Source organism: Miscanthus floridulus, chromosome 9, assembly GCF_019320115.1.
Source record: "Miscanthus floridulus cultivar M001 chromosome 9, ASM1932011v1, whole genome shotgun sequence".
Classification (NCBI taxonomy): domain Eukaryota; kingdom Viridiplantae; phylum Streptophyta; class Magnoliopsida; order Poales; family Poaceae; genus Miscanthus; species Miscanthus floridulus.
The window spans coordinates 27209970-27224282 of NC_089588.1; positions in this window are offsets into that span (position 1 = coordinate 27209970).

Below are 14313 nucleotides of genomic sequence, written 5' to 3' on the forward strand. Positions count from 1 at the left end.
GCTGGTCTAGCTGCCCTACCAAACGGGCAGTGGCGGAGCCAGGATTTGAAACTTGGGTATTCCCACTTCCATCTCATAAAAAAATCGAATCCATAGGCTTAAAAATTTTGGGAAGCAAGGCTGAAAGGCTGATTTTTTTTTTGCTTTTTTGGGCTAAATTGAGTGGAAATGCTATACATAATGTTGTATTATACATATAAGTATATACTCATATATACATTAAGATGTCCCAAAATAGTTGGGTATTCCCGGGAATACAAGGGAATACCCTTGAATCCGCCCATGCAAACGGGCACCTAATTGTTCTCTGTGTTTGGTATATTATACAAGATCTGACAATTCCTTTCTACATAGAAACTGCTATAAGAAACCATGTACTAGGAGGATTGAGTCTAAGGCCCTGTTTTGCAGGCCTTCTCATGGCTCCGGCTCCTCCTAGACCGGCTACTAAAGTAGCACTATCCATACAGGAGTCATTTTCTCTTTCCTTGTGAAACCTAAAAAAATTGAGTTTTTTACCTGTATGGCCCTAGAAAAAATGGCTCTTTTTTTTAACTTACTTGTATGGCCTTGAAACGAACTTTTATTCCTTCTATGGCCTTCTGTCCGTTTTTGCCACTTGACGGTGTTAAGTCAAGGGTAAAAAGACTGTTTTGCCCTTGGCGTAAAAAAATAAATTGCAGCTTTGTTTGTTTGTTGTATATTTAGAGTAATATTAAGCAAATAAATCACACATAATAGTAGGGCATATTTAGAGTATGTAATACACATAACGGTACATATTTGGAGTAATATTAAGCAAATAGGACACATAACGGTACATTATGTGCTCTAAAATTTTTCACACATGCATTGTAATTAACCAAGTCTCACATAAATCCACCATAGTTTCAATCACACATAAATAATGTTTCACATAAATAAGGTCACACAAGAGTGCAAATTCAAACATACATTGGTCTTACATACAACCAACAAATGCAATAGGCATATCACAAATCAAAGACTGAGCCTTCTTTTGCTTTGTATGCTCATGGCAGAGCTGCTAGGAAGTACTGCCTTGCTTCTTGTACCCATCGATGGGCTATCAAGTGGCACCTTCGGAATGTCTACGACTTTTTTCTTTGGAATCCCTAGCTTCTTCTTGATGGGTGACCGCTTCCTTTTAACTTGAGCAGGTCGATCTTCACGTGAAGCAATAGAAAGTGCTTCGGGCTGATTTGACCCACTTCTTGACCTACAAATGTTATACATTGACAATGGTTTAGATAAGAGGAAAAAATTGAATTCATGTAACTGAAATTCAGAATTAGAAAACATACAATTTTGAACGTCCAGAGTTGGAGTTAATGCGGTTTCCCTTTTTCTTACTTGAAACCTCCAAGTTGTGGCTGTCATGGTAGTCAAATAATGAAGTTTTCAAAGTAAGATGTGATGATATAGAGAGATTTCAACAATATGTAAATTACTTTTTAGAGGCTTCAGGTGTACAATCATCACTTTTCCTCTTTTTAGAAGATGCTGTTTCCAAGTTTTGACTATGGTGACAAATTAGTTGGTACTTAGAATTCATCAGAAGTGCGAAATAACCATGTGAGAAAAGAAGAAATACCAAACCTTGGAGGAAAAGACATGGATGCCGCTGGTGCATCTTCCTCTAAAGGCACAATGGAACTTTGGGCTGATTTGGGGTTCCTTGCCCTTTTCTTTGGTTCTCCCCTGAAATAAGAATAGAATCAATATCACGTACTTTACAAAGAAAATACATAAATGGTAGAGAAGACTAGACAAGTTATTACCCAATTGCTTTCATATCTTCAATGTCTTCTGGTCTACCTCTCTTGCAATTATGCCAATGATGTCATAGTCTATACAAATAGGGCACTAGTGTTGTCCTTTTCTCTTTTTCTTATCACCAGTACCTTTGTGCCTTTCAATTTTAGGCCTACCAGCAACTGATGTCAATAAAGGTGGGTGCATGAAAAATTTATGGTTAGATTTAGGCCACTAAGACTTGTCTAGCATAGCAGGAATCAGCTGACTGTATGCAACACTAAATTTCTCAACTGAGTAGTACAAGTGAACATACTTCTCTATTGGTGCATCGCTAAGGGGTGTGATGAATGCTAGTGCATGCTTGCAAGGAATCCCAGAAACCTGCCATTGTCTGCAAGAACAAGTCCTCTCTTGTCGGTTAACAATAAACCAAAATCCACTTCCTCCTATAGCAGTAACTTCAGCTACCTCTTCTGAGCATTCTTCAACTTCCAAGTTTACTTCTCTACTCTGCTCATTCAATTCCTTGATGATGTGGGGTAGAATCAAGCCCTAAAGTTTCCTCCCTATTTTCCTTCTTTTGTTCCACTTGGACATGAGCATTTGCCTGAGCTTGTCCATGAAATCATCCAAGTTCATGGACTTGTGAGGCTTAATCCAGTTGTTGAAGCTTTCTGCAAGGTTGTTAGTCACATAGTCTACCTTGCAAATGGTTTTGAATTGGCTCCTTGTCCACAACCTTTTGTGGGTTTTTCTTAGCCAATTTGTTGCAGCTGGCTTTGCATTCTCCATAGCAAGCCAATGTTTTTCAAACAAATATGGGTTCCATGAGTAAGCTACTGCCCATAAGTGGTCATCAAACACCTTACCATGATACCTTTTATTAAAGTTGGTCACTAAATGAAACATGCATTCTCTATGTTTAGCCACTGGAAATACTTCACCCACCCCTGCCATCACAACCTGTCCTACATCAGTACATATGGTTAAGCCCCTTGGTGATCCTATAGCCTCTCTAAGGTGACTCATGAACCAAATCTAGTTCTCAGTAGTTTTTGAATCAAAAACTCTAAAGCAAACATGATACAACCACTTATGCCCATCAACAGCACATGCACTAGCCAATTGCCCCTTGTACTTGCATGTCAAGAATGTGCTGTCTATTGCAAGGTATGGCCTACAACCAGCAAGGAACCCATCTATGCATGGTTTTAATGCAAAAAAGAATCTTCTAAATCTGATCTTGTCATCTACCATGTGATGGTCAATAATGACTAAGCTAACAGGGAAACAACTCTCAACTTGTGTTTTAAACTTGAACAGATATCAAAGCTGGAACTCTAGTCACCATAAAGTTGTTTCAATGCTAGCTCCTTACCATCATACACTCTCTTGTAGTTGATATTTACCTTATGGTTTTCTTGCAATTTGTCCACCAATGTCGCTGCACCCAACGTTGCATCAACTATGAGGAAGTCCTTCACCTTTTCACATATCCAAAATTTGGTTGCATTCTTCACCCTCTTTTTCCTCCTTGTACTAGAGCAGGCATGAGCACAAGGGTTCCTTTTCACCTATAAGATGAGAAACAATTAGTTACAAAGATCACTAATAAAGCTCCAAATAATATGCAATCTCAAATAATATAAGGACAAAGATAGCCTTACCATAACAGTGCAATTGTCCTTGGTGGTTGAAAGGTCCTTGTTTGGTTTTGGTAATTAAGTGACAACTTAGGTGGACTAATTGTGTTTATGTGAGATACACAGGTGATTAGTCCACAGGTACATGTGTGTGAGCAACATATGCCATGGAGGTGAAAATGGCTTGGAGATGTTGCAAAGCTCACACATGTGATGATGAAGGAGCTTAAATGCACATGAGACATGACATTGAGTCATGTGATCAAGGTGGAGAAGATCAAGACAAGACTTGGCTTGATGGACCGGTTGCAAGCGTGAAGGGCAAGTCGAAGGCTTTGGAGTGATGGACCGCGTGGCGGTGAAGCTTGAGCAAGACTTGGCGCCGATGGACGATGGCAACAGTGAAGAGCAAGTAGAGTCAAGATCGATGAACCAATATGATCATGTGATGATATGAAGTGGATCATATCATTGTTGATCGTGTTGGTGCATGTGTTGCATCGACATTGAAGGAGATGGAATGGAATGCGCAAGGCAAAGGTATAACCTAGGGCATTTCATTTCACCGGTCATAGGTGTGTAGAGAAGTTTATGACCGGGTTTAGGATAGATGGCCGTACTATCAAGAGGGGCAAACTTGTTTGCATATCGGTCATCTAGTGCCACTCGAGTGATCTAACTTTGCATTGTCGCTAGGATCGAGTGGCGTGGCAAGTTGAGTGGCTAACATCCTTTGGGAAATGATTGTGAAAATGCTAACACACATACACATGGTGGTGTACACTTGGTGGTGTTGGCACATTCAGCGCTTTCGGAAAAATGGAATGCCTATTTTCTATTGCGCCGGATGCAAATTCTTGTGGTTGGTTCATTGGAGCAAGGGTGAAGAAGTTAGAAGTGAAAACGTGTTGGTCGCGAAGACGCTGGCGTCGGTCAACTGACCGGACGCTGGGTCTGAAAGCACCGGACGCTGGCAGGCTGCGTCCGGTCAGGCTGACGTACGATGACGCAGAAGCTGGAGTGTGACCGGACGCTGGCTGCATCCGATCAAGTGTGACCGGACGCGTCCGGTCGAGGTCGGTACCTTACTAGAAACGACCGGACACTGGGGGTTCAGCGTCCGGTCAGTTGTAGCTGCTGCGTCCGGTCAGGTCAAGTGACCGTTGGAATCGGGACATGTGGCCGTCTGCGGGCGACCGGACGCTGAGGTCCAACGTCCGGTCGGCCCGATTTTTCCCCAGTGAAGGGGTAACGGCTAGTTTAGCCCTTGGGGCTATAAATAGAAGTGGCCTTCGGCCATGGCTAGTGTGGAGCACCTTGGGGGACTTTGTGTCCATGCTTGAGAGTGCTTAGGAGCCCTCCATCTCACACATACTTGATAGCGATCATCCGATTGTGTGAGTGAGAGATTCTAGTGCGATTGTATCATGAGGTTGCATCGAGTGGCACTAGGTGATCGAGTTGCGTGCCGGTGGTGCTTGTTACTCTTGGAGGTTGCCACCTCCTAGACGGCTTGGTGGTGGTCTCCGTCGAAGCCCGCAAGAAGCTTGTGCGGCACTCCGGAGAAGTGCTTGTGAGGGGCATTGTGCTCACCCCGCGGGAGCCGCGAAGAGCAACTCTAGTAAAGCGTGTCATTGAGCTACCCTCACTTCCGGGGTAGGTTCTTGCGGCGCCCGACGTGCGGGCTTAGCAGGTGATGCTAATTAGCCGCCGAACCACCAAGTGAGCGGTCGACACAACGGGGACTAGCATGTTGGCAAACACGTGAACCTTGGGAGAAAAATCATCGTGTCAACCTTATTCTTCCCGTTGGTTTGCATCCCCGTTACACAAGCTTGCAATTACTTTTATACATATTAAGCTTGTGTAGTTGCTCTTGTAATTAGATAGCTTGTGTAGCTTGCTAATTACCTTCTTGCTTGTGTAGCATAGAAGTAGCTCCCTTGCGTGGCTAATTTGGTTTTAGTAACCTTGTTAGTCACATTGCTTAGTTTGTGTAGCTAAGTATTTGCGCTCACTAATTAGGCATTGGTTGCCTTGTTATTGAGCATTGCTAGTGAGCTTTGTTAGCTTTGTGCTTTTGCTTACTAGCATGTGTAGGAGCTCCCTTGTTGCTTAAAATACTAGTGGCATAGGTTTGTGTAACCTTGCTCCTAGAATTATTTAGGAGAGCTCTAACTAGCCCGGCACCTTTGTTGCATAATTGTTATCTTTGCAAGGTGCTAGTGAACATATATAGTGGGGTATAGTCTTGGCTAGACCGATAGTTTTAATTCCGCATTTGTATCGGTTAGCCGACGCGATTAATTTTAGAAAAGACTATTCACCCCCCCCTCTAGTCCGCCATCTCGACCCTTCAGTGGTAGAAGCAAATATCCACCATGGACAGTTGTCTTTGTCTCTCCTTGAACAATATGCCCTGAACCTATTTAGTGCACTCTTTGCAGCATTGAACTCGATTTTTGATTGCATGCCGAGAAATCGCCAATTTGAGTGTCTCCATATTAGCATAAGTGGAGCCTACTACCATTGGTGGATCTTCTAAATCATGTTCCATATTTGGAGCATAGTTTTGCTCATTGCATGGCATCTCTTCCTCATCCTGTGACTCATCTCCACCTTCACTATCATCCTCATTATCATCAACAACATAGGATGTGTCTTTTTTAATAGGGCTCTGAACCACCTGTACAGCATTGGGTGCTACAATATCATAGTACATAGTTTCCTCATCAACACCTATATGTTCATTCTATGGTTCAGGATTCCTAAGGTAATCATCCTCATCTGCATCATCATTGTCTATGTTGTCATTGTCTATGTTATCCTTAGGTTGGGTACCCACACCAAAATCCCACTCTATGATAGGCTCATATGGATCAGAATGACCTCGATATACGACAAACAAGATGACAACCTTTCTCTTCAAATGTTTATCAAACATAGACATCAACTCTTGGTTGGTTTTTACTTCTGGGAAAGATTTTAGACCTTCATCATAATACTGAATATGAGCTACTTCTAAATAACCAGGCAGGTACTTCTCTACCACTGATTCAACATGGTCCTCATAATTTATTTTGTTTGAATCGACAACCATGTCAAAGCTAAAACATTTCATATCTTGTCTACACTTCTTACGGTTGCCCAATAATTTAATTTTCAGCTTGAAACTGGAATTTGGATCCATGCTGTTATTCAAAATCAAAATAGGGTTTAGGGTTTTGGTACATCTATAGCTACTTGTAGGAGCAGAAAAAATTGGGAACTCACTCTTGTAGCCAGTCTTCTTGGTCGGAGTCGATGGCATCTTGGTTGGAGGTGACGGTGCCCTGCTTGGGATGGCCCCGCCCGGCCTCCCCATGCTGGTTGCGCTGGCCACTGGGGCTGTCTGCCGCGCCTGACTGAGCGCCGAATGGCCCAGCCATGCCTGGTCCTACGCCGCGGGAGGACCCAGCCACGCCTGGCTAGGCGTTGGATGGAACGCCTGGTGCTACGCCGGCCACCACCCATGGCCACACGCGCTCCACTAGACTAGCGGCGACGCTCCCTCCACGACGACCAACGCTACGATTGAGGGTGGGACGAGGTGGATCCGGTGGATCTAGGGCCAGAGGTCCAGTCGGCGTCCCCTAGCCGGCGGTGGCGGCGCCCTTGCCTGCTGCAACGGCGGTGGTGCCCTGGCCGCCCTCCCCCATTGGTTTTTTTCTCACTCGGTGTCGAGGTTCCGCTCGGTCTCGGTCTCTACCCGATGCGGGGCGGGATGTAGAGGTATGGGGAAATAATAGAAGGGTACTTTAGACCTTTCGTGTCTCAACCAGTGGTCAAACTAATAGACTACCCTAACAGACTTGACAGAAGGCCATAAAAGGAATGAAAGTTTGTTTCAGGGCCATAAAAGTAAGTTCAAAAAAGGGCCATACAAGGAAGAGCCATTTTTAGGGCCATACAGGTAAAAAGCTCAAGTTTTTTTTAACTTAAGACAACCTAAGAAACTAATTTTTTAAGAATAGATGGAGTAGATTTTATTCGGTATAGAGGGTTATGGGCCTAAGCCCCCTACCTATCTTTGTCTATGGGCTATGGGCCTGTTCAGATGGATTAGCACTAGTTGTTAGTCCTGGCTAAAAATTAGTCATCTAAGAATTAGCCCATACTAGTCTCGAGGCTAGAGGTTGCATGGTGGTGAGGATGGAGGTAGTTGGAGGAGGCAGTGTGGCGCTGAAGTAGGAGGCTATGTGTCAGTGTTTCTAGTAAACACCAACGAGTAAATTTGTATTGTTGCGCGTTTGGCCCGGATGGTGTGCTAAAAAGACACAAGGTTTATACTGGTTCGGGCAGAATGTCCCTATGTCCAGTTCATGGCTGCTGCTTGTATTATTTGCACTAAAAAGTTCGTAGTAGGGGGTACAAACTGGCGAGAGAGGGTAGGGACCCAAGTCTCTGATGGAAAGGTTGAATGGATGCAGAACGCTTGGTTGCTGCTCTGTTATGTGTGATGTGATGTGTGGAATGTTGAATCGATCAGTCCCTTTAGTGGGGTACCCTACCTTCTCTTTTATAGACCAAGGGGGAGCAGAGATTACAGATGGGAGAAAGAAGAAAAACCAGAGGCCAAGGAGGTCCTTCATAGATGCCGTGTCTTTCTTTTCCTCTGAGCAAGCCTGCCTGACATGGCAGACGGTGCCAGGGAGAGCCCCATGCTGGGTGCCTATCCACTGATGATGCCCTATTCTGGCTTTATCAGCAAGTGGTCACGTCCCATCCTGCCCCGGTGGGTGGCGTGATAGACTAGGGTGTTGATCCGTGACCCTACGGGGATCAGACGGGGTTATGACCGTACATCCATTACTGTAGATGATGTGAGTTTCCTCCTAGATCATAGTGGTTGTCGTATCCTTATGTCAGGATCCACGCCCGAGGGCTGATGGTGGCGCCCACAACACTGTAAGACAAATATCGGCGCCTACAACACTGTTCGGGCTCTGACATGCCTAGAAGGGCTTAAAGTGCCTGTCCTGTCATATCCTGATAGTACTTTCCTGCAGGCGTGCAAGATATGGTCCTTGGTACTACGGTTGACTTGAGTGTCCTGCCTTATCCACACGCATCATTATGAAGGAGCAGTGTGCAGATGTCAGGCGAGGTGGAGCCAGCCCCCAGATGTCGGGCGAGGTGAAGCCAGCCCCTAGACGTTGGGTGAGGTGGAGCCAGCCCCTAGATGTCGGGCGAGGCAGAGTCTGCCCTCGAATGTTGGGTGAGACAGAGCTAGCCCCCGAAAGTCGGCTCTCGGGGGTCGGGCGAGACAGAGTCTGCCCTCTAACATCGGGCGAGGCGGAGTCAGTCCCCGGATGTCGGGCGAAGCGGAGCTAGCCCCCAGACATCAAGCGAGGTGGAGATAGCCCCCGGACGTCGGCCGAGGTGGAGCCAGCCCCCGAACGTCGGGCGAGGCAGAGCTAGTCCCAAGACGTCGAGCGAGGCAAAGTCTGCCCTCGGACGTGGGCGAGGAAGAGCTGGCCCCCAAACATCGGGCAAGGCGGAGTCTACCCTCGAACATCAGGCGAGGCGGAGCCAGCTCTCGGGGGTCGGGCAAGATAGAGTCTACCCTCAGACGTCGGGCGAGATGGAGCCAGCCCCTAGACTTCAGGTGAGGTAGAGCCGGCTCTCGGGGGTCGGGCAAGACGGAGTCTACCCTTGGACGTCGAGCAAGGTAGAGCCAGCTCTTGGGGGTCGGGCGAGACGGAGTCTGCCCTTAGACGTCGAGCGAGGCGGAGCCAACCCTCGAGGGTTTGGATGAGGCAGGGCCCACAGTCGTAGTGACCGGACGAGAAGTGGCCCGACAAACAGTGTAATCGTGCTCCTAGCTGTGTGGATGAATCAAAGTTGATAGTCATTAGCTCCTCCTCTTTGGGTACCCCAATATTGGTCCCTGACAGTAGCCCCTGGACGATTCAGACATAATTGCCTGGGGTGATTCATCTTGCTAGAGGGTGCGCGCGAGCACACCCATCGGGTGTAGCCCCTAAGCCTCTGGGTGATTCGGACAGAATCGCCTGGGGGTGATTCGTCTTGCCAGAGGGTGCGCACGAGCACACCCATCGGGTGTAGCCCCCGAGCCCCTAGGTGATTCGGACAGAATCTCCTAGGGGTGATTCATCTTGCCAGCGGGTATGGCTGTGAGATTTGATGGTTTGCTAACTAGATAGCTCGATTGGAGTCCCGGTATCTCGTTCGTGGGGATCTAGCAAGGGTCAGCCTAGCTGAGACTCAATCGTGGGCCAAGATACTTGTGGCACTCATGTGCCTGGGTGCTGGCCGTTTGTGGGACCCACCCTTTGTCATAGGGGTGCCCTAGGGATGGTCGTCGAAACCGTTGATAGGCCAGCCCTCGAACTCCTAGGCCCAAGTGGGCTAGAGAAATCCTTTTTGTCCCATATACCTTCGCTGGTAAAGAGTCCTGGTCTGCCTGGGGAGGCGAAACGTCCGGTGCATCCATGGAGGGAAAGGATAGGGATTGCAGGTGCATATCCCGCGACGTGACGTGGTGGTGGATCATGGCGGGCGCAGAGATCCAGGCGAACGATTGCTTTCCTCGCATCCTCTCCCCTATAAAACCAAAGGGTTCGCCCCCAGGGTTTTGTACTTTGCCTCCTTGCCTTTGCATCTACAACATCCGCCACCAATCACCTAGTTCTTCTGCTTTCGCATCCTAGCCGTCGTCAAGTTCGCATCCACCCACCCAAATCATTCAATGGAGCCGTGGGGCAGATCTGATATCACCCTCCAGCGCCTGGAGGGCCTCATCCACTGTAGTCTTCTTTACGCGTAGACCGCCACTGAGGAGTGGTGGCTACCCGGCAATGAGGATGCTCCATCGCTGCCCGATGGCTATGTCGTGTCCTTCGCTTACTTCCATGAGCGGGGATTCACCACCCCCACCCACAAGTTCCTTCGGGGGTTGCTGCATTACTACAAGGTGGAGTTGTAGCACCTTAATCCCAATGGGATCCAACACATTGTGGTGTTTGTCGCCCTGTGTAAGGGGTTCCTAGGGATTAGTCCCCACTTTGACTTGTGGTGGTATTTCTTCACCGTCACCCTCTTGAAGAAGCGGGAGAAGAGGCAAGAGCTGAATGTGCCGATGGGATGCGCTGGCATCCAGCTCTGCAACAACCGGGTCAATGAGTACCCACCGATGCGTCTATCAACCTCTAACAAGGGGCGGCATTCGCACTGGTTCTACATTAGGAACGATGCAGCCGCCCCTTTGCCAGAGTTCACTGGGCGCCTCATCGAGGATGTCCTAGAATCTTGGAGGAAGTGGGGAGTCTCGGAGAAGGACAAGAAGAGAATCTAGGACCATCTCACCACCATTTGGATCCTGAAGGAGAGGGGCGTGAAGGGGTTTGGGATCATCGGCGCCTACCACATGTGGAGAGTGGCGCCGCTGATGAGGTGCTTGCTTCCCCTGCACATGATGGCGCCGAGGGTGTCCCTCAATGGGACAACGCTCGCTGAGGGAGCATTCTCCCCCTCCGAAGTGGTGCAGCGCATCAAGGAGGCGATGGAGCCTCCGCGGGATGACGCTGATGCCATCCTCGAGTTTGTGTATCCGATGCTGGGGCACCCCCCAATGTAGCCGGAACCAGGGTACATTGACTTCATAAGTTTTCTTTCCTCGTGCCTTCTTTTTAATTGAACTCCTGACCCTTTGATGTTGATATTGAAATAGGGGGACCAGCTGAAGAAACTCGTCTTCCAAGACCACCCGGCTCCGCTGCCGAAGGACCCATTAGTGGCAACAGCGAATCGCACCGTGGCCGAGTGGCAGAAGAAGGCCAAGGAGGACGAGAGGAGGAAGAAGCAACAGAAGTTGCGGGCATAGGAGTGAAGAGAGGAGATAGACAGTGATGATGATGATGACGATGAGGAGGAGGAGGATGACGAGGTAGTTGCCAACACTGAGTGGGATGACCTGGCGAGCGAGGATACGCTAATAGGTATACACTCGTCCATGCAGGGGCCTTTCCCGTTCCATGCAGGGGAAAGCATGTCTGTGGGGCCGGCGGAGACGGGCCGAACCATCGGCCTACCCTAGGAGATAGCAGGAGTGGGTGGGTCTACCGCTGCGCCTGAGGTGCCGGCGTAGGGGGTTGGCCCTGCCGTCGCACCTCAAGAGCTATCAGGGGCGGGTGGATCTATCGTCGCTCCCGAGGTGTCGGTGGAGGGGGCAGCTCCGCTGCCGCACCCCCGGATGCAAGGGAGGTGGGCCCCTCTGCCTAGGAGTAGGGAGCGGTCTCAAAATGGTCCCGCCCCAACGAGGCAGAGCAGGGGCCCAGGGATTTGTCCCCTAAATGTCTCCACCGCACAACAGTGCCAACGTAAGTCACCAGCTTCTCTGTTTTCTCCTGTTTTCATCGTGACTCACGCCTTTTGTTTCTTCTATAGCATCACGAGAGAGGTTAGATGGGGCACCTCTTTAGCGCTTGGCCCCAAGAAGAGCGTCGCCATTTAGGCAAGGTGGGGGCTGTCGCCTGACGTTGCTCCCGTTTTGGGCGAGAGCGGAGCCAGTGTCATAGCCTCATCGGGCGGTCAGGTGCTGCCCTCGGTGGTCCCTGTGACCTCGGCAGGTCAAGCGGTCGGTGAGGCTGAGGGGGCATCCTTGGGGGTTGCCGAGCAACCGGCGACGGAAGCGATTCCGCTGCCGATGTCGGAGCAGGAAGAGCTGTCGACCGCACTCATTGCGTCGACCATGGTGGGTGTGGTGCAGTCGGACGAGGTCCCACCGATGGAGGTGTAAGTGATGGTGGCTATGACGGATGGGTCATAGCCAGAAGCTGCAGTGGTGGCGCCTGAGGCAGTGGCGCGTCCTGTGCTACCGATGGCCCAAGAGACGACGCCCGTCATGGGCAGGACAGAGGGGGTCGTGACCAAGGGACCCCCGGACACCATGGTGGTTGCCGAGGAGACTGGCAGGGAGTTGTCCCTGGTCTTGACATCGGAGGGGGAGCCACCCACCCACGTGGGATGAGCCCCTGCTCCGGTGGGTGAGTCTGCAGGACCTATCGTCGAAACTCTTCACCCTCGACGATGCCGCTGAGGGCATGGAGTGGGAGAGTCTCAACGAGGGGATCATGGTTGTGCTGGAAGCTCTGAACCTGGCCAGGGGTGCCCTACAAGACATCATCATTCCCACCAGCTAGGTATTCACTTAATCTTGCCTCTCGCCCTCTTCTTTCTTCATCTATTTTTGTGTTCTGACCACCGTCTTTTTTCAGTCTCTTATTGCTCGCAGCCGGGAGAAATCCCGGTTCCTTCGCGAACATAAGAAGGACTAGGACTGCCTCATCGATGAGGCATGGCTGCATAGGGATATGACCGTCCAGCTCCAACAAAGGGTGGCTGAGTTTACTCCCCTTGCTGTGGAGGCGGACAATCTTTGACGGTGGGAGGCCGAGGCCCGCTAGGACATGGAGGACACCGAGAAGTCTTTTGAGGAACTATTGGAGAGGGCATGGCGGGATGAGGAGGAGGCCACCAGAGTACGGAAGGAGCAGGACGAGCTGCTCTAGTGGAATGCCGAGACTCGCCAGCGGATCTTTGACCTCCTAGCCGAGGCCAAGAAGGAGCGGGAGCTCAGGCTAGGAGCCGAGGAGAGGTCCACGGCCCTAGAGCAAAGGGCGAAACTAGACACCGAGGCGGTTGCCTGGCTGCGCAAGGAGTGAGACGAGCTATGCCAGATTGCAGAGAGGCTCCGTTCGGAGTGTGGTGCGGCCCACGGGGAGCACGACCAGGCCATCTAAGAGCGCGACGAGGCGCAACAAAGGATCAGCTCCCTCCAGGCCAAGCTTGGAACCACAAAAGCCCAGAAGCTGGAGGTCGAGGGTGCCGCTGCCAGACTAGCCATGGATCTTGCCGAGGTGAGGAGTCTTCTTCAGGCGGAGAGCGACAAGCTTGATGTCCTGAAGGTTGCCCTTGGCATAGTCTACGACGACCTGCAGGTGGTGCAGGCAGAGGGGACCAGCTCGCTCGCGGCCTATGCCGTAGATATCACGGCATGGGTGCGCCAGTTGGAGAAGGAAGCTCTTCGCTCAGGGATCACCCAAGCCTTCGCCATCGCCCGCTCGCATTATGATGAAAGCATAGACTTGGAGGTGATGAGCCTCAGTTTTGCGCCTGGCTACGAAGCCTTTGAGCTGGATGAAATAGAAGCGACGGTGGCTCCTCTTGCGGAAACCTTGGCGAGCAAAGTTGAAGACATAGTTCTCCCCCGGAGGGGGTAGTTAGTCAAATAGGTTGGGTGAATTCGGATGAACGTCATTGTACTTCGTGGGCAATTGCCGATCCTTATGTATCACAAGAACGAATTCGTAACTTCGTTATTTTGTTTTGTTTGCTTGAGTTTGTTTCCTTCCCTTTTTGTATGAAAAGAGAAGGCTCATGTATTCCAACCCTTCCATTCGTTAAGACCATAGGGCCCGAGGTATAAGGGGAGAACTTTGATCGCACTGGTGAGCAAAGACACCATAGCCGCCGAGGCGTAGGTGTTTTGTAGTCCAACCAGACATGATCAATTATTCGTTTCCACAAACCTTGCCACTAGGCTTAGCATGAAGAAGAGGTTCAACGTAGTGACTATTTTAGAAAAGGTGTACTTATACCTTTATCAGCCCTCGAGTGAGATCTGACCCCTTGCCATCGCTGGGGTCGGATGTTACTGAAAATCGAGGGGAGAATAGTGGAGACTTAGGGGAATGTATCTCTTGTATTCGCACATACCCTCCCCCTAGGATCTTAGCTATCATTCTATGACCGTGCGTTAGGTCTCCTTGTAAGTCCATCCTTCCTCGAGCCCCCGTAGGTGGTGGGGATTCGGTCAAGGGTCGGCTCGCTT